Source organism: Phyllobates terribilis, unplaced genomic scaffold, assembly GCF_046119375.1.
Source record: "Phyllobates terribilis strain yellow unplaced genomic scaffold, ASM4611937v1 Scaffold_208__1_contigs__length_3488620, whole genome shotgun sequence".
Classification (NCBI taxonomy): Eukaryota; Metazoa; Chordata; class Amphibia; order Anura; family Dendrobatidae; genus Phyllobates; species Phyllobates terribilis.
In genome coordinates, this window is record NW_027362968.1 from 542,167 (window position 1) to 562,660 (window position 20,494).

Here is a 20,494-nt window from a genome sequence, read left to right on the forward strand (position 1 = left end):
CTGAGTTATATACTGTATTATACTCCAGAGCTGCTCTCACTATTCTGCTGGTGCAGTCACTGTGCACATACATTACATTACTGATCCTGTACTGATCCTGAGTTACATCCTGTATTATACTCCAGAGCTGCACTCACTATTCTGCTGGTGCAGTCACTGTGTACATACATTACATTACTAATCCTGTGCTGATCCTGAGTTACATCCTGTATTATACTCCAGAGCTGCACTCACTATTCTGCTGGTGCAGTCACTGTGTACATACATTATATTACTGATCCTGTACTGATCCTGAGTTGCATCCTGTATTATACTCCAGAGCTGCACTCACTATTCTGCTGGTGCAGTCACTGTGTACATACATTACATTACTGATTCTGTACTGATCCTGAGTTACATCCTGTATTATACTCCAGAGCTGCACTCACTATTCTGCTGGTGCAGTCACTGTGTACATACATTACATTATTGATCCTGTACTGATCCTGAGTTACATCCTGTATTATACTCCAGAGCAGCACTCACTATTCTGCTGGTTCAGTCACTGTGTACATACATTACATTACTGATCCTGAGTTACATCTTGTATTATAATCCAGAGCTGCACTCTCTATTCTGCTGGTGCAGTCACTGTGCACATACATTACATTACTGATCCTGTACTGATCCTGACTTACATACTGTATTATACTCCAGAGCTGCACTCACTATTCTGCTGGTGCAGTCACTGTGCACATACATTACATTACTGACCCTCTACTGATCCTCAGATACATCTTGTATTATACTTCAGAGCTGCACTCACTATTCTGCTGGTGGAGTCACTGTGTACATACATTACATTACTGATCCTGCACTGATCCTGAGTTATATCCTGTATTATACTCCAGAGCTGCACTCACTATTCTGCTGGTGCAGTCACTGTGCACATACATTACATTACTGATCCGGTTCTGATCCTGAGTTACATCCTGTATTATACTCCAGAGCTGCACTCACTATTCTGCTGGTGCAGTCACTGTGTACATACATTACATTACTGATCCTGTACTGATCCTGAGTTACATCCTGTATTATACTCCAGAGCTGCAATCACTATTCTGCTGGTGCAGCCACTGTGTACATATATTACATTACTGATCCTGTACTGATCCTGAGTTATATCCTGTATTATACTCCAGAGCTGCACTCACTATTCTGCTAGTGCAGTCGCTGTGTACATACATTACATTACTGATCCTGAGTTCCATCCTGTATTATACTCCAGAGCTGCACTCACTATTCTGCTAGTGCAGTCGCTGTGTACATACATTACATTACTGATCCTGAGTTCCATCCTGTATTATACTCCAGAGCTGCACTCACTATTCTGCTGGTGCAGTCACTGTGCACATACATTACATTACTGATCCGGTTCTGATCCTGAGTTACATCCTGTATTATACTCCAGAGCTGCACTCACTATTCTGCTGGTGCACCACTGTGTACATATATTACATTACTGATCCTGTACTGATCCTGAGTTACATCACTTATTATACCCCAGAGCTGCACTCACTATTCTGCTAGTGCAGTCACTGTGTACATACATTACATTACTGATCCTGAGTTCCATCCTGTATTATACTCCAGAGCTGCACTCACTATTCTGCTGGTGCAGTCACTGTGTACATACATTACATTACTGATCCTGTACTGATCCTGAGTTACATCGTATATTATACTCCAGAGCTGCACTCACTATTCTGCTGGTGCAGTCACTGTGTGCATACATTACATTACTGATCCTGAGTTACATCCTGTATTATAATCCTGAGCTGTACTCACTATTCTGCTGGTGCAGTCACTGTGTACATATATTACATTACTAATCTTGTACTTATCCTGACTTGCATCCTGTATTATACTCCAGAGCTGCACTCACTATTCTGCTTGTGCAGTCACTGTGCACGTACATTACATTACTGATCCTCTACTGATCCTCAGTTACATCCTGTATTATACTCCAGAGCTGCACTCACTATTCTGCTGGTGGAGTCACTGTGTACATACATTACATTACTGATCCTGCACTGATCCTGAGTTATATACTGTATTATACTCCATAGCTGCTCTCACTATTCTGCTGGTGCAGTCACTGTGTACATACATTACATTACTGATCCTGAGTTACATCCTGTATTATACTCCAGAGCTGTACTCACTATTCTGCTGGTGCAGTCACTGTGTACATACATTACATTACTCATCCTGAGTTACATCTTGTATTATAATCCAGAGCTGCACTCACTATTCTGCTGGTGCAGTCACTGTGCACATACATTACATTATTGATCCTGTACTGATCCTGAGTTACATCCTGTATTATACTCCAGAGCAGTACTCACTATTCTGCTGGTTCAGTCACTGTGTACATACATTACATTACTGATCCTGAGTTACATCTTGTATTATAATCCAGAGCTGCACTCTCTATTCTGCTGGTGCAGTCACTGTGCACATACATTACATTACTGATCCTGTACTGATCCTGACTTACATACTGTATTATACTCCAGAGCTGCACTCACTATTCCGCTGGTGCAGTCACTGTGCACATACATTACATTACTGATCCTCTACTCATCCTCAGTTACTTCCTTTATTATACTCCAGAGCTGCACTCACTATTCTGCTCGTGGGGTCACTGTGTACATATATAATATTACTGATCCTGAGTTACATCCTCTATTATAATCCAGAGCTGCACACACTATTCTGCTGGTGCAGTCACTGTGTACATACATTACATTACTGATCCTGAGATACATCCTGTATTATACTCCAGAGCTGCACTCACTATTCTGCTGGTGCAGTCACTGTGTACATACATTACTGATCCTGAGTTACATCCTGTATTATACTCGAGAGCTGAACTCAGTATTCTGCTGGTGCAGTCACTGTGTACATACATTACATTACTGATCCTGAGTTCCATCCTGTATTATACTCCAGAGCTGTACTCACTATTCTGCTGGTGCAGTCACTGTGTACATACATTACATTACTGATCCTGTACTGATCCTGAGTTACATCCTATATTATACTCCAGAGCTGCACTCACTATTCTGCTGGTGCAGTCACTGTGTACATACATTACATTACTGATCCTGAGTTACATCCTGTTTTATAATCCAGAGCTGCACTCACTATTCTGCTTGTGCAGTCACTGTGTACATATATTACATTACTGATCCTGTACTGATCCTGACTTACATCCTGTATTATACTCCAGAGCTGCACTCACTATTCTGCTGGTGCAGTCACTGTGCACATACATTACATTACTGACCCTCTACTGATCCTCAAATACATCCTGTATTATACTTCAGAGCTGCACTCACTATTCTGCTGGTGGAGTCACTGTGTACATACATTACATTACTGATCCTGCACTGATCCTGAGTTATATCCTGTATTATACTCCAGAGCTGCACTCACTATTCTGCTGGTGCAGTCACTGTGCACATACAATACATTACTGATCCGGTCCTGTTCCTGAGTTCCATCCTGTATTATACTCCAGAGCTGCACTCACTATTCTGCTGGTGCAGCCACTGTGTACATATATTACATTACTGATCCTGTACTGATCCTGAGTTACATCCTGTATTATACTCCAGAGCTGCACTCACTATTCTGCTGGTGCAGTCACTGTGCACATACATTACATTACTGATCCGGTTCTGATCCTGAGTTACATCCTGTATTATATTCCAGAGCTGCACTCACTATTCTGCTGGTGCAGTCACTGTGTACATACATTACATTACTGATCCTGTACTGATCCTGAGTTACATCATGTATTATACTCCAGAGCTGCACTCACTATTCTGCTGGTGCAGCCACTGTGTACATATATTACATTACTGATCCTGTACTGATCCTGAGTTACATCCCTTATTATAACCCAGAGCTTCACTCACTATTCTGCTAGTGCTGTCACTGTGCACATACATTACACTACTGATCCTGAGTTCCATCCTGTATTATACTCCAGAGCTGCACTCACTATTCTGCTGCTGCAGTCACTGTGTACATACATTACATTACTCATCCTGAGTTACATCTTGTATTATAATCCAGAGCTGCACTCACTATTCTGCTGGTGCAGTCACTGTGTACATACATTACATTACTGATCCTGAGTTACATCTTGTATTATAATCCAGAGCTGCACTCTCTATTCTGCTGGTGCAGTCACTGTGCACATACATTACATTACTGATCCTGTACTGATCCTGACTTACATACTGTATTATACTCCAGAGCTGCACTCACTATTCTGCTGGTGCAGTCACTGTGCACATACATTACATTACTGACCCTCTACTGATCCTCAGATACATCCTGTATTATACTTCAGAGCTGCACTCACTATTCTGCTGGTGGAGTCACTGTGTACATACATTACATTACTGATCCTGCACTGATCCTGAGTTATATCCTGTATTATACTCCAGAGCTGCACTCACTATTCTGCTGGTGCAGTCACTGTGCACATACAATACATTACTGATCCGGTTCTGTTCCTGAGTTCCATCCTGTATTATACTCCAGAGCTGCACTCACTATTCTGCTGGTGCAGCCACTGTGTACATATATTACATTACTGATCCTGTACTGATCCTGAGTTACATCCTGTATTATACTCCAGAGCTGCACTCACTATTCTGCTGGTGCAGTCACTGTGCACATACATTACATTACTGATCCGGTTCTGATCCTGAGTTACATCCTGTATTATATTCCAGAGCTGCACTCACTATTCTGCTGGTGCAGTCACTGTGTACATACATTACATTACTGATCCTGTACTGATCCTGAGTTACATCATGTATTATACTCCAGAGCTGCACTCACTATTCTGCTGGTGCAGCCACTGTGTACATATATTACATTACTGATCCTGTACTGATCCTGAGTTACATCCTGTATTATAACCCAGAGCTGCACTCACTATTCTGCTAGTGCTGTCACTGTGCACATACATTACACTACTGATCCTGAGTTCCATCCTGTATTATAATCCAGAGCTGCACTCACTATTCTGCTGGTGCAGTCACTGTGTACATACATTACATTACTGATCCTGAGTTACATCTTGTATTATAATCCAGAGCTGCACTCTCTATTCTGCTGGTGCAGTCACTGTGCACATACATTACATTACCGATCCTGTACTGATCCTGACTTACATACTGTATTATACTCCAGAGCTGCACTCACTATTCTGCTGGTGCAGTCACTGTGCACATACATTACATTACTGATCCTCTACTCATCCTCAGTTACTTCCTTTATTATACTCCAGAGCTGCGCTCACTATTCTGCTCGTGGGGTCACTGTGTACATACATAATATTACTGATCCTGAGTTACATCCTCTATTATAATCCAGAGCTGCACTCACTATTCTGCTGGTGGAGTCACTGTGTACATACAGTGCCTACAAGTAGTATTCAACCCCCTGCAGATTTAGCTGGTTTGATAAGATGCAAATAAGTTAGAGCCTTCAAACTGCAAATGAGAGTAGGTTTTATGAACAGAAGCATAAATCTTACAAACCAAAAAGTTATGTTGCTCAGTTGAATTTTATTAAATTTTAAACATAAAAGTGTGGGTCAATTATTATTCAACCCCTATGTTTAATATTTTGTGGAATAACCCTTGTTTGCAATTACAGCTAATAATCGTCTTTTATAAGACCTGATCAGGCCAGCACAGGTCTGTGGAGTTATCTTGGCCCATTCCTCCATGCAGATCTTCTCCAAGTTATCTAGGTTCTTTGGGTGTCTCATGTGGACTTTATTCTTGAGCTCCTTCCACAAGTTTTCAATTGGGTTAAGGTCAGGAGACTGACTAGGCCACTCCAACACCTTGACTTTTTCCCTCTTGAACCAGGCCTTGGTTTTCTTGGCTGTGTGCTTTGGGTCGTTGTCTTGTTGGAAGTTGAAATTACGACCCATCTTAAGATCCTTGATGGAGGAGCGGAGGTTCTTGGCCAAAATCTCCAGGTAGGCCGTGCTATCCATCTTCCCATGGATGCGGACCAGATGGCCAGGCCCCTTGGCAGAGAAACAGCCCCACAGCATGATGCTGCCACCACCATGCTTGACTGTAGGGATGGTATTCTTGGGGTCGTATGCAGTGCCATCCAGTCTCCAAACGTCACGTGTGTGGTTGGCACCAAAGATCTCGATCTTGGTCTCATCAGACCATAGAACCTTGAACCAGTCTGTCTCAGAGTCCTCCAAGTGATCATGAGCAAACTGTAGATGAGCCTTGACATGACGCTTTGAAAGTAAAGGTACCTTACGGGCTCGTCTGGAACGGAGACCATTGCGGTGGAGTACGTTACTTATGGTATTGACTGAAACCAATGTCCCCACTGCCATGAGATCTTCCCGGAGCTCCTTCCTTGTTGTCCTTGGGCTAGCCTTGACTCTTCGGACAAGCCTGGCCTCGGCACGGGAGGACACTTTCAAAGGCTGTCCAGGCCGTGGAAGGCTAACAGTAGTTCGATAAGCCTTCCACTTACGGATGATGCTCCCAACAGTGGAGACAGGTAGGCCCAACTCCTTGGAAAGGGTTTTGTACCCCTTGCCAGCCTTGTGACCCTCCACGATCTTGTCTCTGATGGCCTTGGAATGCTCCTTTGTCTTTCCCATGTTGACCATGTCTGAGTGCTGTTCACAAGTTTGGGGAGGGTCTTAAATAGTCAGAAAAGGCTGGCAAAAGAGATCTTTAATCCACACATGTGAAGCTCATTATTCTTGGTGCCTGAACTACTTCTTAATACTTTAGGGGGACCAAACAGAATTCTTGTGGTTTGAGGGGTTGAATAATAAATGACACTCTGAATTAACTTTTAACGTTTTTAAAAAAAAACAAAAAAACAAAAAAAAAACAAAAGTTGCTGCAGTGCATTTCCCACTTCCAGGCTGATCTACAGTACAAATGTCACAATGCCAAGTTAATTCCGCATGTGTCAACCAGCTAAATCTGCAGGGGGTTGAATACTACTTGTAGGCACTGTACATCACATTACTGATCCTGAGATACATCCTGTATAATACTCCAGAGCTGCACTCACTATTCTGCTGGTGCAGTCACTGTGTACATACATTACATTACTGATCCTGAGTTCCATCCTGTATTATACTCCAGAGCTGTACTCACTATTCTGCTGGTGCAGTCACTGTGTACATACAATTACGTTACTGATCCTGTACTGATCCTGAGTTACATCCTGTATTATACTCCAGAGCTGCACTCACTATTCTGCTTGTGCAGTCACTGTGTACATATATTACATTACTGATCCTGTACTGATCCTGACTTACATCCTGTATTATACTCCAGAGCTGCACTCACTATTCTGCTGGTGCAGTCACTGTGCACATACATTACATTACTGACCCTCTACTGATCCTCAGATACATCCTGTATTATACTTCAGAGCTGCACTCACTATTCTGCTGGTGGAGTCACTGTGTACATACATTACATTACTGATCCTGCACTGATCCTGAGTTATATCCTGTATTATACTCCAGAGCTGCACTCACTATTCTGCTGGTGCAGTCACTGTGCACATGCATTACATTACTGATCCGTTTCTGATCCTGAGTTACATCCTGTATTATACTCCAGAGCTGCACTCACTATTCTGCTGGTGCAGTCACTGTGTACATACATTACATTACTGATCCTGTACTGATCCTGAGTTACATCCTGTATTATACTCCAGAGCTGCACTCACTGTTCTGCTGGTGCAGCCACTGTGTACATATATTACATTATTGATCCTGTACTGATCCTGAGTTACATCCTGTATTATACTCCAGAGCTGCACTCACTATTCTGCTAGTGCAGTCACTGTGTACATACATTACATTACTGATCCTGAGTTCCATCCTGTATTATACTCCAGAGCTGCACTCACTATTCTGCTAGTGCAGTCACTGTGAACATACATTACATTACTGATCCTGAGTTCCATCCTGTATTATACTCCAGAGCTGCACTCACTATTCTGCTGGTGCAGTCACTGTGCACATACATTACATTACTGATCCGGTTCTGATCCTGAGTTACATCCTGTATTTTACTCCAGAGCTGCACTCACTATTCTGCTGGTGCAGTCACTGTGTACATACATTACATTACTGATCCTGTACTGATCCTGAGTTACATCATGTATTATACTCCAGAACTGCACTCACTATTCTGCTGGTGCAGCCACTGTGTACATACATTATACTACTGATCCTGAGTTCCATCCTGTATTATACTCCAGAGCTGCACTCACTATTCTGCTGGTGCAGTCACTGTGTACATACATTACATTACTGATCCTGAGTTACATCCTATATTATACTCCAGAGCTGCACTCACTATTCTGCTGGTGCAGTCACTGTGTACATACATTACATTTCTGATCCTGAGTTACATCCTGTATTATAATCATGAGCTGTACTCACTATTCTGCTGGTGCAGTCACTGTGTACATATATTACATTACTGATCTTGTACTGATCCTGACTTGCATCCTGTATTATACTCCAGAGCTGCACTCACTATTCTGCTTGTTCAGTCACTGTGCACATACATTACATTACTGATCCTCAGTTATATCCTGTATTATACTCCAGAGCTGCACTCACTATTCTGCTAGTGCATTCTCTGTGTACATACATTACATTACTGATCCTGAGTTATATACTGTATTATACTCCAGAGCTGCTCTCACTATTCTGTTGGTGCAGTCACTGTGCACATACATTACATTACTGATCCTGTACTGATCCTGAGTTACATCCTGTATTATACTCCAGAGCTGCACTCACTATTCTGCTGGTGCAGTCACTGTGTACATACATTACATTACTGATTCTGTACTGATCCTGAGTTACATCCTGTATTATACTCCAGAGCTGCACTCACTATTCTGCTGGTGCAGTCACTGTGTACATACATTACATTATTGATCCTGTACTGATCCTGAGTTACATCCTGTATTATACTCCAGAGCAGCACTCACTATTCTGCTGGTTCAGTCACTGTGTACATACATTACATTACTGATCCTGAGTTACATCTTGTATTATAATCCAGAGCTGCACTCTCTATTCTGCTGGTGCAGTCACTGTGCACATACATTACATTACTGATCCTGTACTGATCCTGACTTACATACTGTATTATACTCCAGAGCTGCACTCACTATTCTGCTGGTGCAGTCACTGTGCACATACATTACATTACTGATCCTCTACTCATCCTCAGTTACTTCCTTTATTATACTCCAGAGCTGCACTCACTATTCTGCTCGTGGGGTCACTGTGTACATACATAATATTACTGATCCTGAGTTACATCCTCTATTATAATCCATAGCTGCACACACTATTCTGCTGGTGCAGTCACTGTGTACATACATTACATTACTGTTTCTGAGATACATCCTGTATTATACTCCAGAGCTGCACTCACTATTCTGCTGGTGCAGTCACTGTGTACATACATTACTGATCCTGAGTTACATCCTGTATTATACTCGAGAGCTGAACTCACTATTCTGCTGGTGCAGTCACTGTGTACATACATTACATTACTGATCCTGAGTTCCATCCTGTATTATACTCCAGAGCTGTACTCACTATTCTGCTGGTGCAGTCACTGTGTACATACATTACATTACTGATCCTGTACTGATCCTGAGTTACATCCTATATTATACTCCAGAGCTGCACTCACTATTCTGCTGGTGCAGTCACTGTGTACATACAATTACATTACTGATCCTGAGTTACATCCTGTTTTATAATCCAGAGCTGCACTCACTATTCTGCTTGTGCAGTCACTGTGTACATATATTACATTACTGATCCTGTACTGATCCTGACTTACATCCTGTATTATACTCCAGAGCTGCACTCACTATTCTGCTGGTGCAGTCACTGTGCACATACATTACATTACTGACCCTCTACTGATCCTCAGATACATCCTGTATTATACTTCAGAGCTGCACTCACTATTCTGCTGGTGGAGTCACTGTGTACATACATTACATTACTGATCCTGCACTGATCCTGAGTTATATCCTGTATTATACTCCAGAGCTGCACTCACTATTCTGCTGGTGCAGTCACTGTGCACATACATTACATTACTGATCCGGTTCTGTTCCTGAGTTCCATCCTGTATTATACTCCAGAGCTGCACTCACTATTCTGCTGGTGCAGCCACTGTGTACATATATTACATTACTGACCCTGTACTGATCCTGAGTTACATCCTGTATTATACTCCAGAGCTGCACTCACTATTCTGCTAGTGCAGTCACTGTGTACATACATTACATTACTAATCCTGAGTTCCATCCTGTATTATACTCCAGAGCTGCACTTACTATTCTGCTAGTGCAGTCACTGTGTACATATATTACATTACTGATCCTGAGTTCCATCCTGTATTATACTCTAGACCTGCACTCACTATTCTGCTGGTGCAGTCACTGTGCACATACATTACATTACTGAACCGGTTCTGATCCTGAGTTACATCCTGTATTATATTCCAGAGCTGCACTCACTATTCTGCTGGTGCAGTCACTGTGTACATACATTACATTACTGATCCTGTACTGATCCTGAGTTACATCATGTATTATACTCCAGAGCTGCACTCACTATTCTGCTGGTGCAGCCACTGTGTACATATATTACATTACTGATCCTGTACTGATCCTGAGTTACATCCCTTATTATACCCCAGAGCTGCACTCACTATTCTGCTAGTGCTGTCACTGTGCACATACATTACATTATTGATCCTGTACTGATCCTGAGTTACATCGTGTATTATACTCCAGAGCAGCACTCACTATTCTGCTGGTGCAGTCAATGTGTACATACATTACATTACTGATCCTGAGTTACATCTTGTATTATAATCCAGAGCTGCACTCTCTATTCTGCTGGTGCAGTCACTGTGCACATACATTACATTACTGATCCTGTACTGATCCTGACTTACATACTGTATTATAATCCAGAGCTGCACTCACTATTCTGCTGGTGCAGTCACTGTGCACATACATTACATTACTGATCCTCTACTCATCCTCAGTTACTTCCTTTATTATACTCCAGAGCTGCGCTCACTATTCTGCTCGTGGGGTCGCTGTGTACATACATAATATTACTGATCCTGAGTTACATCCTCTATTATAATCCAGAGCTGCTCACACTATTCTGCTGGTGGAGTCACTGTGTACATACATTACATTACTGATCCTGAGATACATCCTGTATTATACTCCAGAGCTGCACTCACTATTCTGCTGGTGCAGTCACTGTGTACATACATTACATTACTGATCCTGTACTGATCCTGAGTTACATCCTGTATTATACTCCAGAGCTGCAATCACTATTCTGCTGGTGCAGCCACTGTGTACATATATTACATTACTGATCCTGTACTGATCCTGAGTTACATCCTGTATTATACTCCAGAGCTGCACTCACTATTCTGCTAGTGCAGTCACTGTGTACATACATTACATTACTGATCCTGAGTTCCATCCTGTATTATACTCCAGAGCTGCACTCACTATTCTGCTAGTGCAGTCACTGTGTACATACATTACATTACTGATCCTGAGTTCCATCCTGTATTATACTCCAGAGCTGCACTCACTATTCTGCTGGTGCAGTCACTTTGCACATACATTACATTACTGATCCGGTTCTGATCCTGAGTTACATCCTGTATTATACTCCAGAGCTGCACTCACTATTCTGCTGGTGCAGTCACTGTGTACATACATTACATTATTGATCCTGTACTGATCCTGAGTTACATCGTGTATTATACTCCAGAGCAGCACTCACTATTCTGCTGGTGCAGTCAATGTGTACATACATTACATTACTGATCCTGAGTTACATCTTGTATTATAATCCAGAGCTGCACTCTCTATTCTGCTGGTGCAGTCACTGTGCACATACATTACATTACTAATCCTGTACTGATCCTGACTTACATACTGTATTATACTCCAGAGCTGCACTCACTATTCTGCTGGTGCAGTCACTGTGCACATACATTACATTACTGATCCTCTACTCATCCTCAGTTACTTCCTTTATTATACTCCAGAGCTGCGCTCACTATTCTGCTCGTGGGGTCGCTGTGTACATACATAATATTACTGATCCTGAGTTACATCCTCTATTATAATCCAGAGCTGCTCACACTATTCTGCTGGTGGAGTCACTGTGTACATACATTACATTACTGATCCTGAGATACATCCTGTATTATACTCCAGAGCTGCACTCACTATTCTGCTGGTGCAGTCACTGTGTACATGCTTTACTGATCCTGAGTTACATCCTGTATTATACTCGAGAGCTGAACTCACTATTCTGCTGGTGCAGTCACTGTGTACATACATTACATTACTGATCCTGAGTTCCATCCTGTATTATACTCCAGAGCTGTACTCACTATTCTGCTGGTGCAGTCACTGTGTACATACAATTACATTACTGATCCTGTACTGATCCTGAGTTACATCCTGTATTATACTCCAGAGCTGCACTCACTATTCTGCTTGTGCAGTCACTGTGTACATATATTACATTACTGATCCTGTACTTATCCTGACTTACATCCTGTATTATACTCCAGAGCTGCACTCACTATTCTGCTGGTGCAGTCACTGTGCACATACATTACATTACTGACCCTCTACTGATCCTCAGATACATCCTGTATTATACTTCAGAGCTGCACTCACTATTCTGCTGGTGGAGTCACTGTGTACATACATTACATTACTGATCCTGCACTGATCCTGAGTTATATCCTGTATTATACTCCAGAGCTGCACTCACTATTGTGCTGGTGCAGTCACTGTGCACATGCATTACATTACTGATCCGTTTCTGATCCTGAGTTACATCCTGTATTATACTCCAGAGCTGCACTCACTATTCTGCTGGTGCAGTCACTGTGTACATACATTACATTACTGATCCTGTACTGATCCTGAGTTACATCCTGTATTATACTCCAGAGCTGCACTCACTGTTCTGCTGGTGCAGCCACTGTGTACATATATTACGTTATTGATCATGTACTGATCCTGAGTTACATCCTGTATTATACTCCAGAGCTGCACTCACTATTCTGCTAGTGCAGTCACTGTGTACATACATTACATTACTGATCCTGAGTTCCATCCTGTATTATACTCCAGAGCTGCACTCACTATTCTGCTAGTGCAGTCACTGTGAACATACATTACATTACTGATCCTGAGTTCCATCCTGTATTATACTCCAGAGCTGCACTCACTATTCTGCTGGTGCAGTCACTGTGCACATACATTACATTACTGATCCGGTTCTGATCCTGAGTTACATCCTGTATTATACTCCAGAGCTGCACTCACTATTCTGCTGGTGCAGTCACTGTGTACATACATTACATTACTGATCCTGTACTGATCCTGAGTTACATCATGTATTATACTCCAGAGCTGCACTCACTATTCTGCTGGTGCAGCCACTGTGTACATATATTACATTACTGATCCTGTACTGATCCTGAGTTACATCCCTTATTATACCCCAGAGCTGCACTCACTATTCTGCTAGTGCAGTCACTGTGTACATACATTATACTACTGATCCTGTGTTCCATCCTGTATTATACTCGAGAGCTGCACTCACTATTCTGCTGGTGCAGTCACTGTGTACATACATTACATTACTAATCCTGAGTTACATCCTATATTATACTCCAGAGCTGCACTCACTATTCTGCTGGTGCAGTCACTGTGTACATACATTACATTTCTGATCCTGAGTTACATCCTGTATTATAATCATGAGCTGTACTCACTATTCTGCTGGTGCAGTCACTGTGTACATATATTACATTACTGATCTTGTACTGATCCTGACTTGCATCCTGTATTATACTCCAGAGCTGCACTCACTATTCTGCTTGTTCAGTCACTGTGCACATACATTACATTACTGATCCTCAGTTATATCCTGTATTATACTCCAGAGCTGCACTCACTATTCTGCTAGTGCATTATCTGTGTTCATACATTACATTACTGATCCTGCGTTATATACTGTATTATACTCCAGAGCTGCTCTCACTATTCTGCTGGTGCAGTCACTGTGCACATACATTACATTACTGATCCTATACTGATCCTGAGTTACATCCTGTATTATACTCCAGAGCTGCACTCACTATTCTGCTGGTGCAGTCACTGTGTACATACATTACATTACTAATCCTGTGCTGATCCTGAGTTACATCCTGTATTATACTCCAGAGCTGCACTCACTATTCTGCTGGTGCAGTCACTGTGTACATACATTATATTACTGATCCTGTACTGATCCTGAGTTACATCCTGTATTATACTCCAGAGCTGCACTCACTATTCTGCTGGTGCAGTCACTGTGTACATACATTACATTACTGATTCTGTACTGATCCTGAGTTACATCCTGTATTATACTCCAGAGCTGCACTCACTATTCTGCTGGTGCAGTCACTGTGTACATACATTACATTACTGATCCTGTGCTGATCCTGAGTTACATCCTGTATTATACTCCAGAGCTGCACTCACTATTCTGCTGGTGCAGTCACTGTGTACATACATTACTGATCCTGTGCTGATCCTGAGTTACATCATGTATTATACTCCAGAGCTGCACTCACTATTCTGCTGGTGCAGTCACTGTGTACATACATTACATTACTTATCCTGAGTTACATCCTGTATTATAATCCAGAGCTGCACTCACTATTCTGCTGGTGCAGTCACTGTGTACACACATTACATTACTGATCCTGTACTGATCCTGAGTTACATCCTGTATTATACTCCAGAGCTGCACTCACTATTCTGCTGGTGCAGTCACTGTGTACATACATTACATTACTGATCCTGTACTGATCCTGAGTTACATCCTGTATTATACTCCAGAGCTGCACTCACTATTCTGCTAGTGCAGCCACTGTGTACATATATTACATTACTGATCCTGTACTGATCCTGAGTTACATCCTGTATTATACTCCAGAGCTGCACTCACTATTCTGCTAGTGCAGTCACTGTGTACATACATTACATTACTGATACTGAGTTCCATCCTGTATTATACTCCAGAGCTGCACTCACTATTCTGCTGGTGCAGTCACTGTGCACATACATTACATTACTGATCCGGTTCTGATCCTTAGTTACATCCTGTATTATACTCCAGAGCTGCACTCACAATTCTGCTGGTGCAGTCACTGTGTACATACATTACATTACTGATCCTGTACTGATCCTGAGTTACATCCTGTATTATACTCCAGAGCTGCACTCACTATTCTGCTGGTGCACCACTGTGTACATATATTACATTACTGATCCTGTACTGATCCTGAGTTACATCCCTTATTATACCCCAGAGCTGCACTCACTATTCTGCTCGTGCAGTCACTGTGTACATACATTACATTACTGATCCTGAGTTCCATCCTGTATTATACTCCAGAGCTGCACTCACTATTCTGCTGGTGCAGTCACTGTGTACATACATTACATTACTGATCCTGTACTGATCGTGAGTTACATCCTGTATAATAATCCTGAGCTGTACTCACTATTCTGCTGGTGCAGTCACTGTGTACATATATTACATTACTGATCTTGTACTTATCCTGACTTGCATCCTGTATTATACTCCAGAGCTGCACTCACTATTCTGCTGGTGCAGTCACTGTGTACATACATTACATTACTGATCCTCTACTGATCCTCAGTTACATCCTGTATTATACTCCAGAGCTGCTCTCACTATTCTGCTGGTGCAGTCACTGTGTACATACATTACATTACTCATCCTGAGTTACATCTTGTATTATAATCCAGAGCTGCACTCACTATTTTGCTTGGTGCAGTCACTGTGTACATACATTACATTACTGATCCTGTACTGATCCTGAGTTACATCCTGTATTATACTCCAGAGCAGCACTCACTATTCTGCTGGTGCAGTCACTGTGTACATACATTACATTATTGATCCTGTACTGATCCTGAGTTACATCCTGTATTATACTCCAGAGCAGCACTCACTATTCTGCTGGTGCAGTCACTGTGTACATACATTACATTACTGATCCTGAGTTACATCTTGTATTATAATCCAGAGCTGCACTCTCTATTCTGCTGGTGCAGTCACTGTGCACAAACATTACATTACTGGTCCTGTACTGATCCTGACTTACATACTGTATTATATTCCAGAGCTGCACTCACTATTCTACTGGTGCAGTCACTGTGCACATCCATTACATTACTGATCCTCTACTCATCCTCAGTTACTTCCTTTATTATAATCCAGAGCTGCTCACACTATTCTGCTGGTGCAGTCACTGTGTACATATATTACATTACTGGTCCTGTACTGATCCTGACTTACATCCTGTATTATACTCCAGAGCTGCACTCACTATTCTGCTGGTGCAGTCACTGAGCACATACATTACATTAATGACCCTCTACTGATCCTCAGATACATCCTGTATTATACTTCAGAGCTGCACTCACTATTCTGCTGGTGGAGTCACTGTGTACATACATTACATTACTGATGCTGCACTGATCCTGAGTTATATCCTGTATTATACTCCAGAGCTGCACTCACTATTCTGCTGGTGCAGTCACTGTGCACATACATTACATTACTGATCCGGTTCTGATCCTGAGTTACATCCTGTATTATACTCCAGAGCTGCACTCACTATTCTGCTGGTGCAGTCACTGTGTACATACATTACATTACTGATCCTGTACTGATCCTGAGTTACATCCTGTATTATACTCCAGAGCTGCAATCACTATTCTGCTGGTGCAGCCACTGTGTACATATATTACATTACTGATCCTGTACTGATCCTGAGTTACATCCTGTATTATACTCCAGAGCTGCACTCACTATTCTGCTAGTGCAGTCACTGTGTACATACATTACATTACTGATCCTGAGTTCCATCCTGTATTATACTCCAGAGCTGCACTCACTATTCTGCTAGTGCAGTCACTGTGTACATACATTACATTACTGATCCTGAGTTCCATCCTGTATTATACTCCAGAGCTGCACTCACTATTCTGCTGGTGCAGTCACTTTGCACATACATTACATTACTGATCCGGTTCTGATCCTGAGTTACATCCTGTATTATACTCCAGAGCTGCACTCACTATTCTGCTGGTGCAGTCACTGTGTACATACATTACATTACTGATCCTGTACTGATCCTGAGTTACATCCTGTATTATACTCCAGAGCTGCACTCACTATTCTGCTGGTGCGGCCACTGTGTACATATATTACATTACTGATCCTGTACTGATCCTGAGTTACATCCTGTATTATACTCCAGAGCTGCACTCACTATTCTGCTAGTGCAGTCACTGTGTACATACATTACATTACTGATCCTGAGTTCCATCCTGTATTATACTCCAGAGCTGCACTCACTATTCTGCTAGTGCAGTCGCTGTGTACATACATTACATTACTGATCCTGAGTTCCATCCTGTATTATACTCCAGAGCTGCACTCACTATTCTGCTGGTGCAGTCACTGTGCACATACATTACATTACTGATCCGGTTCTGATCCTGAGTTACATCCTGTATTATACTCCAGAGCTGCACTCACTATTCTGCTTGTGCAGTCTCTGTGTACATACATTACATTACTGATCCTGTACTGATCCTGAGTTACATCCTGTATTATACTCCAGAGCTGCACTCACTATTCTGCTGGTGCAGTCACTGTGCACATACATTACATTACTGATCCGGTTCTGATCCTGAGTTACATCCTGTATTATACTCCAGAGCTGCACTCACTATTCTGCTGGTGCAGTCACTGTGTACATACATTACATTACTGATCCTGTACTGATCCTGAGTTACATCCTGTATTATACTCCAGAGCTGCAATCACTATTCTGCTGGTGCAGCCACTGTGTACATATATTACATTACTGATCCTGTACTGATCCTGAGTTACATCCTGTATTATACTCCAGAGCTGCACTCACTATTCCGCTAGTGCAGTCACTGTGTACATACATTACATTACTGATCCTGAGTTCCATCCTGTATTATACTCCAGAGCTGCACTCACTATTCTGCTAGTGCAGTCACTGTGTACATACATTACATTACTGATCCTGAGTTCCATCCTGTATTATACTCCAGAGCTGCACTCACTATTCTGCTGGTGCAGTCACTTTGCACATACATTACATTACTGATCCGGTTCTGATCCTGAGTTACATCCTGTATTATACTCCAGAGCTGCACTCACTATTCTGCTGGTGCAGTCACTGTGTACATACATTACATTACTGATCCTGTACTGATCCTGAGTTACATCCTGTATTATACTCCAGAGCTGCACTCACTATTCTGCTGGTGCGGCCACTGTGTACATATATTACATTACTGATCCTGTACTGATCCTGAGTTACATCCTGTATTATACTCCAGAGCTGCACTCACTATTCTGCTAGTGCAGTCACTGTGTACATACATTACATTACTGATCCTGAGTTCCATCCTGTATTATACTCCAGAGCTGCACTCACTATTCTGCTAGTGCAGTCGCTGTGTACATACATTACATTACTGATCCTGAGTTCCATCCTGTATTATACTCCAGAGCTGCACTCACTATTCTGCTGGTGCAGTCACTGTGCACATACATTACATTACTGATCCGGTTCTGATCCTGAGTTACATCTTGTATTATACTCCAGAGCTGCACTCACTATTCTGCTTGTGCAGTCTCTGTGTACATACATTACATTACTGATCCTGTACTGATCCTGAGTTACATCCTGTATTATACTCCAGAGCTGCACTCACTATTCTGCTTGTGCAGTCTCTGTGTACATACATTACATTACTGATCCGGTTCTGATCCTGAGTTACATCCTGTATTATACTCCAGAGCTGCACTCACTATTCTGCTTGTGCAGTCTCTGTGTACATACATTACATTACTGATCCTGTACTGATCCTGAGTTACATCCTGTATTATACTCCAGAGCTGCACTCACTATTCTGCTGGTGCACCACTGTGTACATATATTACATTACTGATCCTGTACTGATCCTGAGTTACATCCCTTATTATACCCCAGAGCTGCACTCACTATTCTGCTAGTGCAGTCACTGTGTACATACATTACATTACTGATCCTGAGTTCCATCCTGTATTATACTCCAGAGCTGCACTCACTATTCTGCTGGTGCAGTCACTGTGTACATACAGTACATTACTGATCCTGTACTGATCCTGAGTTACATCCTATATTATACTCCAGAGCTGCACTCACTATTCTGCTGGTGCAGTCACTGTGTGCATACATTACATTACTGATCCTGAGTTACATCCTGTATTATAATCCTGAGCTGTACTCACTATTCTGCTGTTGCAGTCACTGTGTACATATATTACATTACTAATCTTGTACTTATCCTGACTTGCATCCTGTATTATACTCCAGAGCTGCACTCACTACTCTGCTTGTGCAGTCACTGTGCACATACATTACATTACTGATCCTCTACTGATCTTCAGTTACATCCTGTATTATACTCCAGAGCTGCACTCACTATTCTGCTGCTGCAGTCACTGTGTACATACATTACATAACTCATCCTGAGTTACATCTTGTATTATAATCCAGAGCTGCACTCACTATTCTGCTGGTGCAGTCACTGTGTACATACATTACATTATTGATCCTGTACTGATCCTGAGTTACATCCTGTATTATACTCCAGAGCAGCACTCACTATTCTGCTGGTGCAGTCACTGTGTACATACATTACATTACTGATCCTGAGTTACATCTTGTATTATAATCCAGAGCTGCACTCTCTATTCTGCTGGTGCAGTCACTGTGCACATACATTACATTACTGATCCTGTACTGATCCTGACTTACATACTGTATTATACTCCAGAGCTGCACTCACTATTCTGCTGGTGCAGTCACTGTGCACATACATTACATTACTGATCCTCTACTCATCCTCAGTTACTTCCTTTATTATACTCCAGAGCTGCACTCACTATTCTGCTCGTGGGGTCACTGTGTACATACATAATATTACTGATCCTGAGTTACATCCTCTATTATAATCCAGAGCTGCACACACTATTCTGCTGGTGCAGTCACTGTGTACATACAATTACATTACTGATCCTGTACTGATCCTGAGTTACATCCTGTATTATACTCCAGAGCTGCACTCACTATTCTGCTTGTGCAGTCACTGTGTACATATATTACATTACTGATCCTGTACTGATCCTGAC